Raw genomic sequence first — 9,595 nt, 5'->3', positions numbered from 1 at the left:
TAGGATCATAGATCCAAAGTATTAAAGAGCAAGAAAGAATTCAAATACTATTCGATCCACTCTTTATTTTTCATATATGGTAACTTAGATCTAATGGGGGGAGTGACTAATATGGTTATACAGACTTTTACTGCAGAGCTAAGAATAGAATACAACTTCCTCTGTCCAGTACTCTTTCAGTCACATCGCAGACTTTGCTAAGTCTAACTATACATAAATGTGCTAACGTCTAAGATCCCAAAGTTCCAACCTCCATTTCTGGTATATAAGCTACTAAAAGGAGACAATTTTTTTTTTTTTACTCAAATAAGAGTAATACAAAAAACTAAAGTTTGGGTAGAAAACTTTTAATTTATCTAATCCAATTTATCATTTTCATTCTAATAAAATTAGCATTTGGTGGTACTGAGGATGGAACCCTTCTACCTCTGGACTACACACCCAGACCCATTTTATATTTTATTTGGAAATAGGGTCTCTTAAGCCAGCGAGGGGCTTTGAACCTGCACGATCCTCCTGTCTCTACCTCCCAAGGGCAGGAATTACAAGCATTAGTGTTTTAAAATGATGTTTTTCAAGTATGAAGGGAAAATAACTTGAAAATAGAGAAATAAAATAGCCCTCCAGAAATATTTATTCAGATATAACCAGTCACACTTCTAACATTCCCTACCTATTGAGTTAAACATAGAAGGGTTAGAAGAAATTTGGAAGAAAAATCTTCTCAATGATTTTGTTGAGTTCATTTGATTGTACTATCTTGCTTTATAGTTTCAAATGTGATGCTGAGAAATGTATGGGGCAAAATATTAGGGGCTTTTTTAAAGATTTAATTTCAAGTTTGTTAAATTTAATTTCAAGTTTGTTATCCGATATAACTTGGATTCGTAGTTACTCAAAATTATAATATTTTTCTATAGTAAGGGCTTAGAATGGGGAAGAATTTATTTAGGAAATGTTAGCTAATGAGAATACTATATTTTTGACCAATTAAACAGTATAAATTGATATTTTATTTTATCTTTTTTATGATTCTATAAAACAAACTTTTTTTTTTTTTTTTGCAGTACTGGAGATTGAATCCAGGGGCAATCTATCTCTGAGCTATACCCCCAGTTCTATTTTTATTTATTTATTTATTTATGCGGGTCTGGGGATGGAACCCAGGGGAAATCGACCTCCGAGCCACACCCCTGTTCTATTTTTTATTCTTTATTTTGAAACAAGGTCTCACTAAGTTGCAGAGGCCCTCACTAAGCAACTGAGGATGTTCCCCAAACCGCAATCCTCTGGTCTCAGCCTCCCGAATTCTGGTATTACAAGCGTGTGCCACCATGCCTGGCTTATATTTTTATTTTGAAACAGAGTCTCACTACGTTGTGGAGGACCACACTAAGTAGCTGAGACTGGTTTCGAACATATAATTCTCCTGTCTCAAATTCCCAAGTACTGGCTAAAAAAAATTTTAATGGCTAACAGTTAAAACAAATTTAATCTATCTCTTCCTTAAAAAAAAAAAAAACTATGTTTAGTCTATCTGTGTATTTATGGTTTTAAAGATAATGAGCTTGAGAAAATTTTTGTAGACGCAACTGTGTTTTTGTACATTTATTGTGCATCTAGTTTCTTGCTAAAATCTGATCATTCTGTTTAAGTATCAAAGTAAGCACACTAAGTTGGTACTATTACATCTCTCCGTAATGAAACTGAGAGGGCAGAAGTAACTTGACAAATATAACAGAGTTGGTAGCAAGTATAACTGGTAATGAGCATTCTGCAATTTGTACTCAAACAGTATGACTCCAGTGCTCTGTGCTATCTCAGATTATTACAGAGTGTATTTTATGTCAAGATTCAGTGTGTCTAGAGATGATGAGGAAGAACATTACAGCTTTAGGTAAATGCCCTTTACATAAATGTTTTGAGTGTTCTTACATAGGATTAAGAGATAAGTGCATATTATGCCAAGTAGACTCTAATGATGATTTAAAGAGAATTAGAAAAATTATAGCAGTGTCTAGTCAAAGCTATGTTGATTAGTTTTATTTGATTATCGATTTAAAATCATAATTGGAATATTAAATTCTCAAACATATGTTACTCAATTCATTGTAGTGGAAGAGAATATTAATTATTTGAAAGAAACTTCAAAGGATAAATACAAGAAATCAATAAAGATAATCAAACAGTAGAATGTGAAAGGGGAACCAAAAGAAATCAGGAAAAACATTGAAAATAACAGTAAAAAAAAATAGTGATATCAAGATTTGAAGTTAGGCCAGGGGTGGTGGTGCACTCTTTGTAATTCCAGCATTCTGAGACTTGGACCAGAGGATGGTGGTTTGTGGACAGCCTAAGCTACTTAGGGAGGCCCTCCACAACTTAGTGAGGCTCTGTTTCAAAATAAAGAATAATAAAAAAAAAAAAAAGGGCAAGGGGTGGAGAATAAAATCTCGCAGCCGGGCGTGGTGGCTCACGCTTCTAATCCCAGCATTCAGGAGGCTGAGACTGGAGGATCACTGTTCGCAGACAGCCTCAGCTACTTAGTGAGGCCCTCCGCAACTTATTGAGACCCTGGTTCAAAATAAATAATAAAAATTAGGACGGGGGTGTAGCTTGGAGGTCGAATGCCCCTGGGGTATATTCCCAAAACTGCAAAAAAAAAAAAAAAAAGATTTGAAGTTACATTAAGAAGTGTATGAGATAAAATGGATATCTTTATAACAGAAACAATGAGGTGCAAGAGAAATGAATAAATGTGTAAACACAAATGGAACAATGACAAAATATTGAAAGACAATAAAAGATAACCAACATACACATGATTGGTGCTCTTGAAGAAGAGAAAATATGTGTGTGTGTGTTTGTGTGTATATATATATATATATATATATATATATATATATATATATGGAGAGAGAGAGAGAGAAAGAGATAGGATGTAGAGAATGTAGAATATAGAAAATATACGTATATATATAGACAAAGTATAGAGAGTTATAAATATGCCATCTGATTATATTGTAATGTGGCCAAATAATGAGCAACACACTCTCTCTATCACACTAAAACTGTAGATCCAGGAGAAAATGATAAGAATTACAAATCACAAGTGATAGACTAAAATAATTAAAACATTGGTGCACATGAAAATGATGTAAAGAAAAATAAATTATTCTATGAATAAATCCAAAGTATGGTAATAAATTCAAATTGAAATATGTTATAAAAACATAATAACAAAAAGTAAAATATTTTGTAATTTTATTATTTTACATAAAAATCATATCAATATGATAGTTTTCAATACAAATTTTAAGAAATTTGAAAAACTAAATGCACAAACTAGAAAAATGGAAACACTGACACATTAAAAAAAAATAAAGTATCTAATAATTATTCTTGAAAACTAAAATGGGAATCAAAGAAGACCTCTTATTTTTCTCTAAAATATTCATCAAACCAAAACAACTTTATGATCAATTATCCCATATTTGATATAAGCACATTGTTATTTCTAAAAAACATGAAGAAGCACTAATAAAAGTGTTAAAAAAAAAAAAAAAAAGAAAGCCAGGAGTGGTGGTGCATGCTAACTCCAGTACTTGGGAGGCTCAGACAGAAGGATTGCAGGTTTGTGGCCAGCCTCAACTACTTAGTGAGACCCTGTTTCAAAAAATTAAGGAATAAAAAAATAGGGCTGAGGTTTAGCTCAGAGGTCAAATGCCCCTGAGTTTCATCCTCAGTACCACAAAGAAAAGGAAAAAAGAAAAAAAAAAACGGGAAGAACCAATGCTTGTAATTCTACTACTTGGGCAGCTGAGATTCATAGGTTCAAGGACAGCCTTAGAAATTTAGTGAGGCTCTCAGCAACCTAGTAAGACTTTGTTTCCAAATAAGAAAGAAAATTGGTCTGAGGCTACTAACTTGAAGATAGAATGTTTTTGGTTTCAATTTCCAGTACCAAGAAAGAAAGAAAGAAAAGAAAGAAAGAAAGAAAGAAAGAAAGAAAGAAAGAAAGAAAGAAAGAAATAGAAAAGAAGTGTAATTTATTTTTAGAAGGCCATAATGAACTTAAGCCCCCAAATAGAATTAGGATAGCACAAATTCATAGGTCTGTTTTATGTATGTTTACAGATGTAAAAAACCTAAATAAAATTTCTAAGTCAAACACAAAGGCACTTTTAAATTGTTCGAGTACACTGAATTCAAAAGTTCATATGGTTTATATCACATTCATGAAGTGAAGGAGAAAATCAGAGCATAGACACAGAAAAGCAGTTGGTAAATATTAAGTGTTGCAGGGGATAGGTTGCGGGGGGGGGGGGGTGCGTGGTGTGGTGGTGTGTGTGTGGAGAAGTAATCCCCCACCACCACCACAGACAGACAAACAGAACAACCATGGATTCTTGTCCTAAGCTAAGAATAAGTATTCATCGCTTGGATAGCTGCTGAAGATTTAAAGAAGTTTATTAGAAAGATAGAAATATAGAAAATAGAAATACAGCCCCATGCCAAGATGGCATGAGGGGATGACTCGAATGAGTACACCAAAGGGCTTACACGTGGACTTGGCCTTTTTATACCCATGACCTCCATCTTGTTTGCGTGACTCTGACATGAAGTCCCTGTAAGGTACCTCCCCTAGCAAGGTGTAGTAAGGTGTCTTCTTTCATAAAGGGCAAGGTCAAACCCTGCCCCATCCCCCCTAGATCATGTAGATCTGTCTTTAGAAAGAGGAAGCCCTAGCTCCCCTCTATTGACTTGTTAAGTACTTTGAGCTAGGTTGATTTACACTGGAATAGCTGCCTGTTGTTAGGCCTAAACCAAGTCCTTTCTTTATCCCTGTCTGCCTCCATTTTGACACAACTATTTTGAAATATACCAATTATTTTCTTTTGAAATATATTAATAATCAGAGCTTTCCCAAATCTTCCTAGGTCATTCCCCATACTGGCACATTAAGTATTCATGTTTAGAAAAAAAATACCTAAAATGGGAACTTTCTTTTTCTTTTTTCTTTCTTTCTTTCTTTTTTTCTTTTTTTTCTTTTTTGGTGGTACTGGGGTTCCTGGAAACCCTTCTACCTCCAGGCTACACTCCCAGGCCTATTTTATATATTTTTTTTTATTTGGAAACAGGGTCTCTTAAGCCAGCTGCACTGGCTTTGAACCTGAGCGATCCTCCTGTCTTTGCCTCCCAAGTGCGGGGATTACAAGTGTGTGCCACCACACCCGGCTGGGAACTTTCTTAATTTAATCAAAATTATATAAGAAAACTTGGGGACTCATGAAAAATACTTAAAAGATATATTATCATTAAGATGAAAAACAAGATAAAAAGGGCTGGTTAACACAGGACTATGATAGGAAAAAATTAGTAGGTGATAAAAGGAAATGAAGGGAAGAAACAAAGCTGACTAATGAAATTGATGACACTAAAAACAGAACAAGAAAAATTAGAGTATACAGTTAGAATTCTAAATACAAAATGAAAGTAAAAACTGCAAAAGCATTTATTTACATTTAAGAGAAAAACATTTGTATTAGCCAAGGCATACTGGGGCATATATTAGATAACTATGCCCAATAGGAAAAACATGAATTCACTTTACAAATAATTCACTTTTTTTTCTTATTTGCTTGCTTTTTGATACTGGACTGGAGGTTGAACCCAGAGGCATCCTATCCCCAACCTACAACTGAGGAGGTAGAAAGGAAATAGGCAGCATTGAGGAGGTAGAAAGGAAATAGGCAGATAGGGAAAAGGCCTTGGTAGAGAAAAGTTAATTTCCTGAGTTCCCTGAGGGGCAACAAATGCCTGAAACTCCAAAGGCTCAGAGATAAGAAGGCCAGAGCTTCACAAAGCCATCCTGAGTTTCCTGAGAGACAACAGATACCTGAAACTCTAAAGGTTCAGAGATAAGAAGGTCAAAGCTTCACAAGGCCATCCTGAGTTTCCTAATCAACAAACCCACCGAACAAGTCTGGCATTCCTGAAAGGAGACCCTTCAAAGAACTTGCAAATGTCCTATGCAAATTTTCCTTGGAGTCACCCTAACCACAAACGGACTTGGAAGCGGTCAGGCATTGGCCAGTCAGATGGCAAAAGAGGGGACTCCCTCGCGGGACCCCCTCCCCTTTTGGGGAGCTGTTCTCTCTCGCAGGTCGTGTTGGCCCTGAGAGAAGGCAGAGTGCATCTGAGGGCACATGGCTCGGGCGACTCTCGAGTAGTGACCTGAAGGCCTCTGCTGGACATCATGGCTGACCAGGCCCCTAGGGGTGACCTGTACCTCTTTTCTGGCAGATCGCGTGGACTCTGGGAGAAAGTAGCTTGCAACTGATGGGCACTTGGCTCGGGAGACACTCGGGTAGTGACCCTGAAGGCAGCTACTGGACCCCAGAGTTCTGATCGGCCACTTTTCTCTATTCCCTTCTGGCAGATTGTGCGGACTCCGGAAGAAAGCAGCCTGCACCTGAAGGCAATTGGCTTGGGCTACTCTCAAGTATTGTCCTGAAGGCAGCTGCTGGACCCAGAGTCCCAGCCCCTTTGGGGTGTTCAGCCACCCTTGCCCCATTCCCTGCCGCTTCCAATAAAGCTTTTACTCCCCTTCCTGAGGTCTGCGGGTGTCATTCTTCGCTCTCCGTAGACAAGAACTCGCAGGGGTTTTCTCGCAAGAAACCCCCGTTTCACAACCCCAGCCCTATTTTGTTTTATTTTGAAAGAGGGTCTCCCTAAGTTGCTGAATAAGCCTCAACCTACAATCCTCCTGTCCTTACCCTTCCAAGTACTGGGCTCTCGGGAGTATGATGCTTCCACACCCAGCTAAAATTTTCTTCGTACAGGAAATTTATTAAAAAAATATATATAATCACATAGAAGAATATAAACCATGAGCTAACCAAAGATATTAATTTCTCATATATGCAATGAATTTAACATTATAAATATAATGATGTCTCCGTGAAATTAATTTTATAAATCCAAACTTAATTTGAACCAAAATCCAACAGGGTATTAATGAACTCTATAAAATTACTTTAAATAATTTTATTAATAACTTTTATACCTTTATGAATAAAAGCCCACAATCGTTATTTCAACTTGGAAAAAGAACAAAATTTTATCCTATCAGATATTAAGATATGTTATAAAGCAAAAGAATAAAGAAAAATAATGTAGTGTTCAAAAAAATTAGTTTTTTGTGCTTGTGCGCATGTGGTACTGGAGATCGCTCCCACAGGCCTTCTACCTTTGAGCTACAGTACATCCAGCCCTCTTTTAGTTTTTACTTTGAAACAGGGTCTCACTAAGTTGTTGAGGCTAGAACCTGTGATTCTCCTGTCTCAGTTTGCCAAGTGTAGGATTACAAGAATGTGACACCATTCTCAGGTGTCAAGATTAAAAAAAAAAAAAAAAAAAAAACTTTAGAGAATCTCTATACAGTGTTTGATAATGACTATACAAACTATTTCCCACCAACAGGGTATAAAAGCCTGCTTTTCTCTGCACCCTAACCCACACTTTGTGATGTGAGATGGCGTTGTGGTTTGCATTTGTGTTCCTGTGATGAGTAAGGCTTAGCACATCCTTTTTTTCAGGCATCTGTATGTTTTTTCCCTTTTTTCTGAAGTCAGCCTTGCTGTCTTTATATTTGAAGAGGTGGACCTCCTCCAGTCCTGATTGACTGACCTTGGAAAAGATCTTCACCAGTCAGCTCTCTAGAAATTATTTTTTCAGTGCGGGGGATGTAGCCCAGGGGCATTCTACTTACAAGCTACACCCCCACCCCTATTTTTTATTCTTTATTTTGAAACAAGGTCTCAATAGGTTGCAGAGGGCCTCACTAAACAGCTGAGGCTGCTGGGCGTGGTGTCGCATGCTTGTAATCCCGGTGCTTGGGAGGCGGAGACAGGAGGATCGAGCAGGTTCAAAGCCAGCTGCTCTGGCTTAAGAGACCCTGTTTCCAAATTAAAAAGTATAAAATAGGTCTGGGAGCATAGCCCGGAGGTAGAAGGGCTTCCAGGAACCCCAGTACCACCAATAAATAAATAAATAAATAAATAAATAAATAAATAAATAAATAAATAGCTGAGGCTGGGTAGAAGCCTGAAATCTTCCTGTTTCAGCTTCCCAAGTACTAGGATTACAGGTGTGCACCACCACGCCCAGCCTGCCAGGGATTCTGAAGCCCCCTTTCTATGGGTACTCTCTCCATGCCTCTTACTCTCGTTTGAGGGGAATTCTTACATTCATCAGCTTTCTCTTGACCCTACAATGTCATTCTCAGTGCGTTAGCCTCCTACTTGTTCTCCCTTAGGTGGGTCCCTGAAATGCCCAAGTTTACATGCCTTTTTAACCCATCCTGCATAGTCAACCCAATGTCTGCAAATGCTTATGAGCCAAACTCACATTCCAAAGCAACACACATAGACATCCTCAGGGTGGTCAGCAATGGAGCTTTGCAGGGTTTGCGGGCCAGCTGAGGCAGGCTGCAGGTAAGATACCCTGAGAAGCTTATTCCAAGAAGCTAATTGGTCCTGTGGAGCAGATAATAAAATACACAGCCTACACAGCCCTTTGTTGGGTTATCAAACTTGGTTGATGTGATTCTCTTCTCTCTTCCTTGCCCCAAGCCTCTCCCTACCACTGGATTGTGCCAATCACGGTTGTGTTCTGGGATATGCAAGAAAGAAATGAGTCTCTCAGGCAGCATCCTGTACAATTGGGGAAACTGGATGTCCATTCACTTTGATGGTTTGAATAAATATTCCCCAAAGGTCCATGTGTTAAAGGCTTAGTCCCCAGCCTGACACTGGTAGGAAGCATTGGAAACCTGAAGAGGTGAAAACTAGGAGGTATTCTAGGGATCAGGAGTCTTTTACTGAAGGAGATAGTGAGATCTTGCCTCTTCTTTCTCTGTTTTGTACCTGGTCATAAGGTGAATGGAATTCTTCTGCTCCATGGTCTCCCATGATATTCTGTGCTCTGGAACATGCCCAGTGTAATGAAGCTAATTGATCATGGAATGAAATCTCCAAAACTGGGAGCCAAAATAAACCTTTCCTCTTTATGAGCTTGAGAAAAGTAGTTTTTTTTTTTGTTTTTTTTTTTTATAGCAATGGTAACTAACACACTCACTACACACTTCCTTCCTTCCTTGGAAATATAAAAGAACCGTCCTTCTTGCCACCTCAAATATATTTATTGTTTGATTTTTAATTTCAACAATGTATTAGAACTTCTCTACTGGTATTAGATATATTAATGTATTAGAACTACTCAAAAAGGTACTTGCATCTATAAGTGAGTATGTAAATCTGTGTTTCTCTAAGAGGCAGTAGTAAACTCCTCTTCTGCCACTCACTGATGGCAATGAAACTATGGTTATTAAAGAGTATGTAAAGTTATAAATCATTACAATGTAAAAAATATCACTCATTAATAATTTAAATGATGGCTGGGTGTGGTGGCCCATGATTGTAATCCCCGTGCTTGGGAGGCAGAGGCAAGAGGATTCTAATTGGGTTATTTGTTTTCTTAGTGGTGAATTTCTTGAGTTTTCTATATATTCCAAATATTAGTCCTCTATCAG

Source organism: Muscardinus avellanarius, assembly GCF_963383645.1.
Source record: "Muscardinus avellanarius genome assembly, chromosome: 5".
Classification (NCBI taxonomy): domain Eukaryota; kingdom Metazoa; phylum Chordata; class Mammalia; order Rodentia; family Gliridae; genus Muscardinus; species Muscardinus avellanarius.
This window is presented reverse-complemented; position numbering follows the sequence as displayed.